We start from the raw sequence: 15,600 nt of genomic DNA, 5'->3' as shown, positions 1-15,600 counted from the left end.
AAGTGTTGGTAATGGTATTGCCCAAGTACATGGACTGAGGAATGTTCAAGCAGAAGAAATGGTAAAGTTTTCTCCATGCTTAAAGGACATGTGTCTGAACTTGGAACCTGATTATGTTGTCATTATTTTTGGAAATGATGAGCTAATTAAGGAAAGAGATACTGTGAAGAGGACAGGAACCATGTGGATGTTCCAGTTGGTGAGGAAATCTTGGGTCATGTAGTAGATACCGTTGGTAATGGCACTGATGGAAAGGGTCCGTTTTGTTCCAAGATCCGTAGGTGAGTTGACTTGTAAACTCCTGGGATCGTCCCTGGAAACTCTGTGTGGAAGCCAATGCAGACTGGCAATAAGGCTGTGGATAGGTTGGTGCCAATTCATTGTGGTGAGTGTGAACTGATTATTGGTGCCTGACAGACTAATATCCAAAAGCTTTCATTTTAATGTAGGAGATAAGATATGTGCATAAGTAACTTCATTTAAAGGTGGTTTCTGATAAGTGTCTCTGCAAAGTATATACTACAAGAAGTATAGCAATTTCTGAAGAATAGATCAATTTGTGGAGGTGTGGTCAGTGAAGTTTCTTGGAAAAGGTAGAGTCTGACATTTGAGATACGATTGTGGGTATGTTAGAGATATGGAGAGATGGGGTGGGGAGAGTCACTTTAGAGGGATCTAGGAGAAGAAAAGTGATGGGGGCAACCAGGGACCTAATGTGGTTAAAAAGGGGGGTTCTGTATGGGAGAATAACTGTCGAGGGAAAAGTAGGTACTGTCCAACACCCTAAATCCTAGGCTAGAAGTTTGAACCATGCTCTGTTAGTGATAGGGAATCACTGATGGCATTTGAGCTAGGAGTGTTTGAATCTAGACCACAGTGGGCCAGTACCCTTTCCTTAAATAAGCATGGGGAGATTCTGAGGCATGTAAATATCACTTCCTGGCAATATTCAGAGGTTCTCAGGAAGAGAAGGATCTAGAATGCAGACTCCAGGACTTAGCAGCTTGTGGTGCTTCTACTGCTCTCTGCCACGCCCTCTTTTTGAAGGACCGACTTTGATCCCCAGATTAGAATCCTATGTAACAGGTAGTGAGTCCATAGGGGGAAAAATTCTCTCAGGCTTGATGTTCTTAGGGCTCATCTGATCACCACTTAGCATTTTGTCTAATTAATGGAGCTCACAGATGTTTGGCAAGAAAAGTTAATCAACTATTAATCACCAAAGAGCTTCTCTGTAGCTTTTCTGGAATTGAAAGAATGCTCCTCTTATAATTGAAATCTCAGTTGTTAACTGAATTTGGGTAGAGGGAAGGGCCAGAGGCAGAGTTGTGGGTCTCCTGTCTAGAAGTTTTGCCAGAAGTGTCTTGGGGTTGGTTTGGCTGCTGTTAAGTGAGAAAAGTACATCTGTTATTTTTCTGAGTTCATCAATGTCTATAGAAAGCTGGCTTCAGCAAGGAAAGGAGAGAAAAATGGGCCACATGGTATGCCTGAGCAACCACACACTGGGCACTCCAGATGGTTCTAGTCCCAGTTTTGCCTCTACATGGTTATGCTAAGTCGACTTATTCTCTTAACGTATTGAGATTTAATATTATTATCTTTAAAATAAGATATTTTGACCATATTTGGGATTTCCTAGACCTCAAGCCCCAATGGGTGCTTTCCTCAATGAATTGTTCCCAGACTATGAATTTGGACACTCATATGCTCTTGGAGATTCCTGATGAGCACCAGTAAATTAAAAGAGTAGAAATGATTGGATGAAAACAAAACATACAACCTATCTAACCCAGCACATGTCCAAACATTTTTGATCACAGAACACTTTGCTCATTGATCATCTAGGAAAACGACCAGAATGTGTTCCTGACTAACATCTGTTTTTCTAGTTTCTGATTCAGTTTCATTACTAATCTTAGATTTTCATACTACAAGTATTCTTGTGGGCTCTTTGTAAATTTCGTAACCAACCCACCTGTTTTCCTGGATTATCAACCAACACTCACATCTGATTATGCAAACCTGCCGTTGACACTGCTGCTGACCTGTGGTGAATGGACTGCATTGCTAATCTGTCTAGTTCTCACCTGCCATCCATATCTTCATCTGGTCATGGAATAAAAAGCATGTTGGCCAGTGTTACCTTTTACTGTATAAAAGGCAAGCATATGTTATTTGGTGAAAGTTGGCTATGAAGATTGTTTGAAAAGTTAGTTTCTTCTGAGGATCAAATTCTGGTTTTGTGAATTCACGATTAATTCAGAATGCCTCTACTCCCCTGACTCCTCAATTCCACAAAGACAGCCCATGCTTTTGGGGGAAGTTGGTATAATATTAGACTTTAGAGTGCCTTATTCTTTTCTTTTAGTGACTAGTTGTAATTTTTGAAATTTATTGTTTCAATCAAACTCGATATTGTAGGTTTGTAGCTGGAATATGACTTTTTTTTGGGACTGAATGTAAATTGCCAGACTAAGGCAGCACTCTGTGTAACTGTTAAGTTCCATTAGTCATGTTAAAGTCCATTGATCTGGTGAGAAATTAGCTAAAACTATAGAGAGCCATGTGAAGCCAAAGGTTTGCAGAAATATCTAGTGGCTCATCTTCTTTGCTACCTTTCATGATGAATTTTAGGACAAGAATTCTCAAGGAGGAGAAAAAGATTAAGAAATTATTCAAGCCTTAGGTAACACTATCTGGTTACTAAGTTTGATTCAGAGTCACATGTATTTCCTATGAAATATGGTGGGGCTGTGCATCTAGTCCCTTTTTGACAAAGAAAAGCATATTTGATTATAGGCATAAAATTGACCTGAGCATGCACCATCAACAGTTCCTATTTTTAAGCCAAATTTATTATTGACTTAGGTATAGATGCTAAGAAGTAAAACTGGTGACCACAATGTAATGGGACCTTCTATTAACCACACACGGCCCTACAACTTGTATTCACATCTCTTCTGTTGCTTAAGAGGTTTGGTTTTGTTCTTCTGAATTAACAGAATTTTTAAAGCCTGAGTGCGTACTTCTGAGCCCATGTTTATTTTAAATACTGACAGATAATATAATAATACTTTTTATTATGATTGGAACTGTAGGGTAAGTAAACCTTCTTCCTGCAACTCAGGTTCTGTGACTAGACTAAGAAACTGGTATAGAGAAAAAGAGAAAAGCATGTACAGTTATTTAATGTTTCTACATGTATGTGGGATTCTTGAGAAGAACAATGAAGACCCAAAGAAGCTGTCAGTCAGACCCAAAAGCTTACCAATGGATGATGAATTGTAGGGATGTGACATGACAAGGGGTTTGGTTTAGGAGCAGGAAATTCGGGACAGTGGCTAGGAAATATATGGAGGAAACTAATGGGAGATATGGATTATTTTAGTGCTACTTTTGTGTACAGGTTTATTTTGGCACTGTAGCAGAGCAAAAATATGCCACCCCAATACACATATTTTTGGTAAGAGGTGTATTTCATGGATGGGGCTCTAAAAGGTAGGTGGAAGTTGCTCCTGATATTTATCTGTAAACTTCTCTCTATAAAGTCCTCTCTGTGGAAGATACAATCTCCTTGTCTTTTTTCAGCTGAGAAGGCGGAAGTTAAAACTGCATTTCTTTCTCTACAAACAAAGGATGAGCTGAATTTTCTCCTTCTTCCTCCAACCTCCCTTGTCTTAGCTAAGCTATTTTAAGACAGCATCTAAAGCCACATGGATGAGGTCCTTGGTCATGCTGGGTCTCTCCCATGTATACAGAAGGTTTACTCGTCATTATTAAGCTTCTATAGGACTTTCTCTCTTACTTATCTGTCTGATGCTTACTTCATTGTTTGCTAGCCTAGAAGAACCCACAGGGCTATGGGATGACTTTCTTTGCCCACCGACAGCATCAACTCCCACTCTGTAATGACAGAGATAGTCTTCTCTTCCTGATGCCAGGAGAGCAACATTCTCAAGGGAAATTTTATGGCCTACTTATAGGTACAAAGGGAATGTCAGAGAGCCTTTTCTCCAGCTGCTGTTTCTCAAGTGCCTTCAGCTCAAAATAATCAATATGCTAAAGAGGCATATTTTGGGGTGACATGTCCTGAACCCCCTCAAAGTCCTGTTATCACCAAGCAACACATCAACTCATTTCACCTACTCTTGTCAACTTGAACTCTGTAGAAATCACTGAATTGTCATTGTGGGTTCTTGTGCTAGTCTTTTCTCCTCCATGAAGCTCTGTACCATGGCGTCAGATAAAAAAGTTTGGCCACATGGTCTCCTAGAGTCTTTGTAGATCTGTGGCTCAGAGAAAAGAAACTCCAAGAACTGCTTTTATTTCATCACCAGAGAGCAGGTAGGAAATTGGCCTTAATGTGATACATGATAAATACTTCCCTTGAAAATAGCTATTGCAAGGAAGGCCCTCTGATGTAATTTCTCTATTTCAGGGATCCATTGGAAATGCTCTTGCCCTTCATTTCTTGAAGCGAAGCTGTCCCTATTATCAAGGGCCCTGGTATCATGCCCGCCTTGGGTTCAAGTGCCAGTGTGTTGTTTTCCAGACCAGTTCAAAACTTCTTGCTTCACAACTGTCAGGTCAACCCTAGTTTCCTTTGCACTTTCTCTGCTTCCTTTTCCCCCATCCTCTAGTTTCTATTCCTGTTAGTCCATCCCCTGCCTCTCCACAGCCAGCCCCTGCTATGACCCTCATTCCCTCTTGACTGAACTCAGACTTAGCTGTGGCCTCTCAGCTCCACTCTGGAAATCTAGTTCTGACGTCCGTTCATTATCAGGGGCTAAATTTATCCATTCATGGCCTTTGGGCTCCATTGCAATTTGTCTTTCCATGTGTCTGTTTCACACCGATGGGCCTGACTTAAGGCAGGTTACTTATTTTCTCTTAGCCTTAGTTTCCTCATTTGTAGGAAGTAGATTGCATTGGCATTTGCCTCACAGGATGGCTGTGAGGATTATATGAATTAATCTATGCAAAAAACACAACAGAGTATTTAGCCGGTGGTGCTCAGCACATCTTAGCAGTGTGTTCTGTTTGGGGACCACAAGCCTCAGGCTTCACCTTTATTCGTGTTTCTTTTGCAGACCTTGGGGTTTGGGCCTTGCTTAGGGGCTGCTCCTGGATTGCTCCTATTGGAATCATTAGCCCCCCTTCTTTTTTTTTTTTAAAGATTTATTTATTTTTTATACAAGAACTGGGGTACAGACCAGAGGCGTGGGAGGGTGAGAGGATTTACCAGAGACAGAGCGGGGAGCAGAACAAGCAGATGGACCAAAATACACTGCTGAGGGGAGCAGTGGACGAGATAGGAGAGGTCTGCCGTGATGTATTTCCGGGATACAATGTGAGTATCTCCGGGAATTGAACCCTCACTGCAGATGCTGCAGAGATCTTCACAGTGCTGCATTAAACCTGCTGCGCCACCGGAGAGGCCCAGCCCCCATTCTGGTCAGCATCCTGGGAGCCCTTTTGGATTTTGTGTCTTTGCTACAGCTTCCTTAGCACACCTCAACTTACACTGCCCACACTGGCACTCCTGTACACAGGCAGACCTTCCTTTTGCTACATGTGAACCCTCTCACTGCTTCTTGAAGGTAGAAAAATTATCCTAATTACTTTGACAGTATTTTCCTCCCAAATCCTGGTTATCAATCCTTCTTCCCAGTGATACTGTGCTTTTCTCAATACTTCAGTTGGTGTTTGCTTTATCCCTTTTAGAAACCACAGTGATGAGATGAGGGCTATTCTCACTGGGAATACACTCATCCAGTGGTGTATGATCTATGTCAAAAACAGATAGATGAATAGAAAAATCATTACAGTTACCACACATAAGTACCATATGTATTATATTTTTTCAGATTGTTGTTTTGTCCAGTGTTTTTTTTTTTTTTTTTTTTTTTTTTTTTTTAAAAAAACAACACAAAATTGGCCAGTGCTTGACTGAGCTCACTGGGGTGGTGATACTATCAGGGCTGGAAATCAGAAAGTTCTCTTTCTTCTTTACCTGGGATTAGGTGAGTTATTTATTCTGCAAAGAGAAGATGGAGAAGGGGCCTTTTTAAGGAATCCATGCTTAATCCTCCTATGTGGTCTCCCCTACTCTGGTGGGAGCTGGAATAACTCTACTGACATCTAAGCCAGGGGATGCCAGATACTGGAATTTTATTATCCAGCAAGACAGACATAACATAAGAATGGTTGTTGTTAACTTTGAATTTTGCCAGTAAGGATATTTACAAAAAACAAAAACAGACTCATTTAAAATTCCAATTATTTCATAAAAGAATGGACTTTTTAATACCAAAAGTAGAGCACACATAATAGATAATTCCTTTAACTTGAATAAATTTAGCTGTATGAAGAATTGATTACAGTATTTTTTTTTAAAGATTTATTTATTTATACAAGCACTGGATACAGTCAGAGGCGCGGGAGGGTGAGAGAATTCACCAGAGCCAGAGCAGGGAGCAGAACAGGCAGACTGGTGAAACACACTGCTGAGGGGAGGAGCAGTGGGCGCAGTAGGAGAGATCTGTCATGCCATGTGGGACACTCGCCCTGCGCCGGGGATGGAACCCGCGCTGCAGAGGCTGTGGGCAGCTTCGCAACCCAACACTGAACTGCTGCGCCACCGGGGAGGCCCAGTATTCTTATTTTTAAGGACGTGTCCTGTAATGGTACTAACATTGGTCGAAGCTAGTGCCTGCTCATGGTCGAAGCTAGTATCTGGTTTGAGAACAAGTTCCAAGCTATACATGGACACCAAGAATGCCGTAGTGGGGGGGTGGGAGCGTGAGAGGTGGGAAGGACATGAGAGACATGAAAAGAATAAATTAGATGTAATGATATTCTATCCTTCATCTTGATTGTTACATTTCTAGTCTCCAAACCTTACCACTTGACTAAAATGTTTCAGAATAATACACTTAAAATACTGAAATATATTTTCCATTAATGAGAAAGCTAACGACTTTTCTTCAGGTTATAGGGAGATGATTTTCTCCTAACTGGGTTACACTTTGTAGTCCTTGCTGAGACTTGCTGTCCATTGCCTGCTGGTGCCATTTACATGCTAATCATTCCCAGTGTGTGTTGGGAGGGCAGGTCACAAGGCATTGTGGCTCTGTCAGAATCTCCACTATATTCTCCCTATAACCCCACTCTGGAAAACTCCTGTTAGTGTGTGGTAAAGTGGCCATTATTGGAACACGGAACTCATGTTGCCAATTGGCTATGGTTTACTGTTGTCAAAATGGAATATGAGAAATTTCTTTTTTTTGTTAGTAGAAAAGTAGGAGTGGTGCTAGTGACTGGAGCGCTGGTGTTGTATTTAATGATATTTTGGTCAAAAAGGAAACGCATCTATGATTGTTATACCATATGCCATAAAGGCGTTGGCAGACTACACCATCTAGCTTTGGGTAATTACATTCTATGAAGTTAGCACAACAATGAAATTGCCTCATGACACATTTTGTTGAAGTGTCCTGTCATCAAACAATAGTATTTAGTAGCAAGTACATAAGTAGTTAGATTATATGCCAGAAGAGGCTCTAATCATGCCAGGTCACTAACAAGTTGTGAAAGATCATACAAGAGAAACAGACACATACTGAGAGAGGTTCCTAAGTTTGGCCAAAGAGCTGAAGACATCCACAAGTGGAAGATAAGCTGTTTTATTTATTCATGAATTATAGAGGGAAATGACTCTAAAGAAACTGAGATATTTCTTTTTTTTTAAAGATTTATTTATTTATTTATACAAGGACTGGGTACAGTCAGAAGCGCAGGAGGGTGAGAGAATTCACCAGAGCCAGAGCCGGGAGCGGAGCAGGCAGAAGGACCAAAGTACAATTCTGAGGGGAGCAGCGGGCGGCAGGAGAGGTCTGCACGCCATGTGGGACCCTCCTGCAGTGGCCGGGGAGCAGCCGGGGATCGAACTGGCCCTGCAGAGGCTTCGGGCAGCTTCGCAATCCAGCGCTCAACCGCTGCACCACTGGGGAGGCCCGAAACTGAGATATTTCTTATCCTTATTCTCAAATTCTCCAAAGTGGAAATGAAAATTCTAAGATTTTTTTTTTTTTTTTTGGTAGTCATCTAGGTTTTATTTATTTATTTATTTTTTGGTAGTTTTTTTTTTATAATAAATTTCATTTTTATATTCCCCATACAATTGCAACCCCCCCCATTCTGACCCCAATCCCTCCCCTCCCGCCCCCCACCCCCCAAAAAGTGTCTCTGGTTCATAGTTTTTTGTTGATTTTGATTTTCACTTTCTTATAGTTATTCATTTTCCTGGTCCCTTATTTAAGTTTTTTAGATTCCTGCTATGAGTGAGACCATCCGGTATTTTTCTTTTTCTTTTTGGCTTATTTCACTGAGCATGATCCCTTCCAGTGCCATCCATGTTGCTGCAAATTGCATGGGTTTATCCTTTTTGAATGCTGAGTAATATTCCATGGTATATATGTACCACATCTTCTTGATCCAGTCATCTATTTTTGGGCATTTGGGCTGTTTCCAAAGCTTAGCTATTGTAAACAGTGCTGCTATAAACATAGGTGTGCAGGTGCTCTTTGGAATTGATGTTTCTGTGTCCTTTGGGTAAATACCTAGCAGTGGAATTGCTGGATCATATGGAAGCTCTATGTTTAGTAGGTCAAGAAATCTCCACACAGCTCTCCATAGTGGTTGGACCAGTTTGCACTCCCACCAACAGTGCAGGAGAGTTCCTTTTTCTCCACAACCTCGCCAACAGAAAATTCTAAGAGGTTTAAGGAATTTTGTCTCAGGCCATACCTTTAAAATAGGGTCTAAAGTAGTAGCACTGCCCAATGTGGTAGCCATTAGTCACATGTCACTATTTAAATTTAAATTAGTTAAAATTCAATGTCAGTTGCCAGTCTCACTAACCAGATTTCAAATGCTCAAAGGCCAGATGTGGTTAAAGTCTACCATATTGGATATTTCAGATATAGAATATTTACATTGTGGCAGAAAATTCTATCACACAATACTATTTTAAAAACTCTTGGTTCTGGTTCCTTCCATCATAATAAGATTCTCCTCTCACCCTACACATACAGTGTGTTATCTATAATTGTTTGTATAGTGGGAAAAGGCATATTTTGACATTAATTTTCAAATAAAGTCAAAGTCTCTGATTCTTGTCGTCTTTTGAAAGTGGGAACAATTGAATTAGCTTCCTAACATTTCTGGAACTGGTGCTTACCAATTTTTTGGACCACTTTTTGCCATCACACAGAATTATTAGAGCTTGGCTTAGCAATGTGGTTGCTTTGACTTCAGGGTGCAACTTTTTCTTTAAAGCTAATATTGATCTAACAGTGTGTTCTTCAGAAAACCCATACAGCTCCTTGAGGAAAAATTGGCCAAGGTGGTGTGGTGTCACAGATGTGTGAGGGCTTTAAATTAACACTGTAAATCTCAAGATTATGGGGGAAGAGCTAGCAACTTTATTGAATGTCTCCCATCTGGCTGTACTTCAGGCAGCTGCCTGACTGGCAAGGGGAGTGGTAGGTATCAGAGCAGAAATTCGGGTATCAGAAAGTATTTAATAAGAGTCAGTTTGCTACCTACACCCAGGGATCCCATTTCAAATAGATTTTTCTTATTGAGATCAACAACAGGATATTATGCTTTTGTTGGAAGTGGGACAGGACTATCCTAGAGTGTGGAGCCCAGCTTAGCATAGGGCAGCCTTCGATGAGAGTAGGGTTTCTTGGCTACCACAGGTTGAGGGAGTCCTGCATTCAGAGTTGTGACAGACCTCCCTCCTCCACCAGCAGAATGTGACCTGGTGAGCTGGACTGCTCTCTGTGCCTGTGGTACTTAGGTTTTGCTGGGTATGGGCTGCCCTGAGTCTGGGTGTTGGTACCAGTAGGAGGAATACTCTTCTGTAAGTAAGTGGACGATGGGACCATGTGTTATCTGACTGCCTGTATCCTGATCTATTATTCCTTATAGAGAGCAGCCTGTCTAGAATGTTTAATGGTATACCCCTGCCTCTGATGTCCCACCCCACAGCAATGTGGAACACTAATGGTGGAATCCAATGTAGAAGAACAGAGGTGGGAGTGATGTTTCTGTTAGCCAAGGAATGCCAAAAGTTTCATGCAAATCACTGGAAGTTAGGGGACAGGCTTGAAACAGATTCCCCTTCGTGGTTTTCAGAAGGAAACAACCCCACCGACACCTTTATCTTGGACTTCAAGTCTCTGGAAGTGTGAGACAACAATTTTCTGTTGTTTCAGTTCCCTGGTTTAAAGTGCTTTGTTATGGCATCCCTAGCAAACAAATACTTAGATTATTTTAAAACAGAACAAAGCAACTTTTCATTATTTTCCCCCCTTTCAATAGCTTTTTTTTGGTAATATAATTCATTTAAAAACAGTTTACTCATTTAAAATATGCAATTCAATGGTCTTCAGTATGCTTACATTGCTACAGTCACTTCAAGAACATTGTTTTCACCCATAAAGGAAACCCTGCACCCATCAGTTGTCACTCCTCATAATCCCCCTCCCCCTCCCTTCCTATCCCAGTCCAGAGCAGCCACTAATTGCCTTTCTGTCTCTATAGTTTGACCTATTCTAGACATTTGTATAAATGGAATCATTCTGTGTGTGGTCTTTTGTGTCTAGATTCCTTTACCTAACATACTATTTTCAAGGTTGACCCATGTTGGAGCATATATCAATATTTCATTCCTTTTTTATGGCCTAATAATATTCTATAATATGGACAGATGATACTTTGTTTATCTTTCATCAGTTGATGGGCATTTGGGCTGTTTCTGCTTTTGGCTGTTATGAATAATGCGGCTTTGAACTTTCATATATAAGTTTTTATTGCAGATATGTTTTCATTTCTTTTGAGTATGTATCTAGGAATGGAATTGTTGGATCATGTTTAATAATTTGAGAAACTATTGCTTAAAGTGGTTGTATCATTTTACCACCCATCAGCAATATATGAGGGTTTCAATTTCTCCACATCCTCACCAACGCTTGTTATTATCTTCTTGATTATAAGCCATCCTGGCGTATGAGAAATGGTATTTCATTGCAACTTTGATTTGCATTTCCCTGGTTGCTAATGATATCAGACATTATTTCATCATTTCATGTGCTTATTGGCCATTCATACATCTTTTTTGGAGAAATGTCTCTTCAAATGCTTTCCTCATTTTCAATTTGATTATTTGTCTTTTTATTATTGAGCTGTGTGAGATGACTTTGTAGGTGGGGGATTCGTTTCAGTAAGGCTAGATTTTACTTTTTAACTAGTGAGAATACAATTTCTATATTCTGTTGGGTTCTGAGAGCTGGTTAAGCATGTCAGATATTTAGTCCCGTCTTGAACACAGGATAAAGGTCAGGAACTCTATTTTTTTTTAATTTATTTATTTGTATATCTTTACATCATTGTTCATTTTTAAGCAATGTTTGCTTTCTTTTCTCAGGTGTAGTCCCCAAAGAATTTCCACCACCAATATAACTGTGCACCATCACCACAGTCCCCTGTGTTCCTCCCTCCCTCTTTCAGATCTCTCTCCCTACCCCTCCCCTGCAGGATGTCTCTGGTTTATAATTGTCTGTTTATTTTTGTTTTGTTTTGTGTTATTTTTTCCCCTGATGCCTTATTTGATACCCCTATATTCCTCCTATAAATGAAACCATTCGATATTTTTCTTTTTCCTTCTGACTTATCTTACTGAGCTCAATTCCTTCCAGTTCCATCCATGTTGTTAATGGCATTAGTTTATCTTTTTTGAGTGCTGAATAGTATTCCATTGTGTATATATACCACATTTTCTTGATCCAGTCATCTATTTTTGGGCATTTGGGTTGTTTCCAGGTTTTAGCTATTATAAATAGTGCTGCAGTAAACATTGGGGTACAGGTATTTTTCTGAATCAGTGTTTTTGTGTCCTTTGAGTAGATCCCTAGGAGTAGTATTGCTGGGTCATATGGTAGTCTGAGGAACCTCCAGACAGCTTTCCATGGTGGTTGAAAGGTCAGGGAATTCTAAATTGAGAAGGAGGAAGAAAATTAAAAAAAAAATTAGAATTTGGTTCTCCAGCAAAGAATTCTGTCCTTATAGAAGTTTTGGGGCTTTCTCTTCTTTGTGTAATACTACCCAGGAACTTCTTTCAGTATTCACGTCATTGGCCAAAAGGGAAAAGACTTAAAAAAAAAAATCTTTTCCTCAACTCCCCTTAAAATAATTCTTTGTGTGATTTGTTCTTTGTTGCCTTTAATTGTTGAATTCTGGATACAGAGATTGAAGTTGGGTTGAGTAAGTTGTGCACCCCCTACTGAACAGATTCTGTCTTGACCAAAGCAGAGAGCTTCTCCTTCTCAACTATGCAAATCTAAAGCAGATAAATGTGAGCTATCAGGAGCCAATTTGCTGGAAATCTTCCCCTTAGTAATTGGCTTCATATTTCAGTTCTTAAAAAAAGTCGACTCTCATTACCACTTATGCCTTCTCCCCTCAAGGCCAACAGAGAGAGAGAGAGAGAGAGAGAGAGAGAGAGAGAGAGAGAGAGAGAGATAGGGTCCGTTGGTGACAAAGAAGAGGAGAGAATGAAACTTCTGATGAATTATTTTTTTCTCTCTACTAGTTTTACATCCAGGTGCCCCCTCTCAGTCATGCTTCCTCAGAAAAGCACCTCATCAGCTGGCTGGCGCCTCCTTGCCAACGTTAATCATGTCCTTCCCACCCCGGCTTCACTTTACGGAGATAGGAAGTGACAGGCAGGGAGACCTCCTGCTCTTAGGTTCTTGGAGGGGAATACAAAGCATTATATCAAACACTGCCACCAGGCCAGCTCTTTTGGGTTGCATGAGGCAGTCAAGCATTTTGCTGCCTGCTGAATGTCATCTCATTTAACATTTTGTTAAACAACTTCTAAAGGTCTTAACAATATGACAGATGGGCCATTGACTGGGTACTTAGTAACTAAGTACCAGTTTGGCTGGACTGGATTGTGTTTATTGTTCATTAAGTGTTATTTAAAGAACTCAGTCTTGAAGTCACTAGGCCCCTGCCCACCCCTCAATGCACACTTTCTTCAGGACCCCAGGGTGTCACATTAGAGGCCTGTTTCTATGGAAAGGCACACCAGAAAGGAAAAGGTGGAGAGAGGCTCAGAAAGAAGAAGAAATGAGAAGACAAGTAGGAAGAAGTGGAGGGAAACAGAAAAAAGTGTATGCATGTGGGGGTGGGGGAGTGAGGAGTAGCTGGAAGGGGGTTGTGGTTCAAAGGCAAACATAATGGTCAAATGACACAGAGAAAGTGGATTACTGCTGCAGATGGCAGACCTGTCCCTCCAGGCTGCAGTTCCAGAGACAGTCACTTTCTACCTTTTTCAACAGTTCCAAGGGACACAGGGTGACTGTGTGCCTGGGAGCAGGACAGTGACCACAGTAAGCTGTGTGCTGCTTATCTTCCCATTAAACTCCTCCAAGTGATGGAAGGATAAAGAACCTCTTCAGCTTTGTTTCCCTCAACAAAGGCTAACAATGCCAGACAGAATAAGCGACTGACTTTTGTTTGATCATGGACTTTGCCCAACAGCACAAGGCTTCTGCTTTTAAAATGGTAAACTGAGGTGTATTACGCAGTTTTGTTGAAACTTTTTTAAATTGAAGCACTGTTTGTTTAGACAGTTAGCATTTTCGAAGTATAGATTCTCCCTCTTCACATGTAGTTAACATAACACACACCATCAATGCACCCACGGTTGACCGAATTGGGCAGCACCATGCCAGAAGTGTTGAAGAGCATTTGCCAACAAGAGCCAGGGGATAGGCTTCAATAGAGGTCTGGATGCAAAGAATGAAAATTGTGTGGCTGTAGCTTACAACCCATTTGGCTGTTTGTAAACAGTTGTTACGTTTTTATTTCTTCATTTTGGGACATTCACAGGATTAAGTTTAGACTTGCTTATGTAGGTCACCAAGTGTCAGAGCCATCTCAGTCTAATAACCTCCTCTTTTAGTTAATTTAATAGTTCTTAGCAGGTTCTAGGTGATTAAGATAGGGCCACTAGGGCTAACACCATTTGATTGACTAGGACCAGAAAGTTTTAAATAGCTATGCCAGCCCAGTGCTGGGATCCATATCCTCCAGAGAGGGAATGAGAGCTCACACTGTTCCGGTGTTGTCAAGAGCAAAACTAGTGTCTGAAAAACATAATCTCGTTTTTGCCAAATTAGACTCCATCATTTTGAATCCAAAATGTCACATCACTAATGACTTTCTTCTATATTCACTAGAAACCAATGGAGAGTGAGTAGATAAGGTGAATGTTTATTTTTGTCAAGCAACAGTTATTTGAACGTATTTCAGGGGATCTATTCCTATATTGGAAGTTTTTTTGTTGTTGGCATGATTGGACCTAAATAAATATTGAAAGAATGTACTGAGGCGAAGCCACAAGATTGTGTAGAAATCATATCACCATTTCACTCGAGGTTATTGTGACCAAGAACTTGGGATGTCAGCATGAAAATCACATTTTATGAACTATTTGTAAATTGATGGATAGTGTGCCAGTTTTCCTGCTTCTGACCCTGTCCTTTATGTGATGGCATTCTCCTCTGTGACTGAGTTTGACTTTTATATGTTGGTGGACAATTCCTTTCCTCCCTTCTATAAATATTAGTCGAGACCTGTTTTTCCATGTTAGCTTTCTGTCAAATATAAAGAGATATCACAAATATACCCTATCCTTAAAAAAACTCTTATTTCTCTTCAGGCATAGGCACGGTTAAACGATAACGATAGAGCAAGACAAATTGTACTTGCTGTGAGCTCATAGAAAGAGCTGGAGGGCTGCTGTGGAGACCACTGTGTCAGAGAAAAGACACATTTGAAGCTGACCATGTGTGGTGAAGGGCCGGCCATTGGTTTGTACTTTTACACTGTGCTCCTCCTAGAAAATCCAGACAGCGGAAGTTATTGTTCTGCTCCAAACCATGAGGGTTTGGATGGCTGCTGCAACTTTTGCCATTTTCTTCTTTTTTCCCATTGCTGAGGGCTAATGCTTGCTTTTGTTACTTTATTGCCTCTGCTAAGCTTCCTGTTCGGGGCCACCTTTCCAGAGATTTCCAGACTGCTTGTCTGTGGGCACATTATACCTCTTGCATTTTCAGAAGCAGATAAACGAGGTCGGCCTGCCTTGCCCGAGTTGGGGATAAGAGAGACTGTCCCGGGAGCTTGTGCCAAATATATTACATATGAGTCTTCTGGGCCAAACTAATTGGGCCCTTAAAAGACAGCCAACTTTCAGGGTAATTAACCCAGTTGTATCTTGAGAGATATAACAAATCGACTGAGAAAGACATCCCCACACATTTTTTAGTAAAAGAGGGCAGCTCTGAACAGACTTTGGCCATTCAGGGGAGGGAAGAGGAACTTTTTTCATGGATATTCAGAGCAAGAGTCACTCAGAAGATAGTGGGTGGCTCCAGACCCTCTCTGCCTGCCTGAAGTCAGAGAAAATAACCCTGACCTTGTGACTGATTCTGAAGGGTCTTTGGCTTGCACCAATTAATCCCT

Source organism: Talpa occidentalis, unplaced genomic scaffold, assembly GCF_014898055.3.
Source record: "Talpa occidentalis isolate TD23 unplaced genomic scaffold, MPIMG_talOcc4v2.1 talOcc4.5, whole genome shotgun sequence".
NCBI lineage: Eukaryota > Metazoa > Chordata > Mammalia > Eulipotyphla > Talpidae > Talpa > Talpa occidentalis.
This window is presented reverse-complemented; position numbering follows the sequence as displayed.